The sequence below is a fragment of the Bactrocera neohumeralis genome, unplaced genomic scaffold (genome assembly GCF_024586455.1).
Source record: "Bactrocera neohumeralis isolate Rockhampton unplaced genomic scaffold, APGP_CSIRO_Bneo_wtdbg2-racon-allhic-juicebox.fasta_v2 cluster11, whole genome shotgun sequence".
Lineage (NCBI taxonomy): Eukaryota > Metazoa > Arthropoda > Insecta > Diptera > Tephritidae > Bactrocera > Bactrocera neohumeralis.
In genome coordinates this window covers 17370535-17371340 of record NW_026089624.1, presented here as the reverse complement: position 1 = coordinate 17371340, position 806 = coordinate 17370535, and positions in this window count along the sequence as shown.

Below are 806 nucleotides of genomic sequence, written 5' to 3'. Positions count from 1 at the left end.
TGTTTGCCAAATAACAAGAGGTATTGCCGAATAATTGCCAATGTGGACTTTGAATATATACTAATGTGTGTTAATATGTAATATGTTGAGACTTTATTTAGTGTCGCAGGCAGATTCTTTGCCGTATATTTGTAAATAAATGTTATAATATTTATTTTTTAGAGAGAGAGATTGAACACGGTAATAAAATAAGAAGTATTTTTTTTTTTTTTATTTTTATGTACATATAAGTTAAGTTCGTCTTTATTGTGAGTTTAAAATAAAACTGAACATAGAATCTTAAAAATACTCTAAGCTAGCTGTGGTTTAACGGCAGCGGCGTCGGCGTTCTTAACGGCAGAGTTTAGCGGATGTTGAATGGTCAGCAGAATTTGAAGTTGATTATTGTTGTTTATATTATTATTTATTGATCAGCATTAATGTCGATCAATTCTGGGAGTTGCAGACGATGTTTGTTTATGTTATTCAACTTTAATATCTACATAGTTGCAATGAATGTTGTTGAAATAAATATTTGTTGTATTAACTCTCCCTCCTCAAATTCCTACTTGTCCTCAAGTAGCTTTAAAAGTATGGTATATTATTGAATTGTGGTTGTACAGATCTAGTAAAATTGTTTGTTTCATTCATGATTTGTGCCGGAACTTTTCCAATTTGTAGGATTAGGTTTTCCTTTGGCTTTATACAAAATTTTTGTATTACAACTATTGCTATAATAATGGCCGATAGAAAAATTATAGCTATACGGTTCGAAGAGGAATCTGTATTTATTTGGTCTAATTGTTTCCTATTTTTTATGTTGAGTG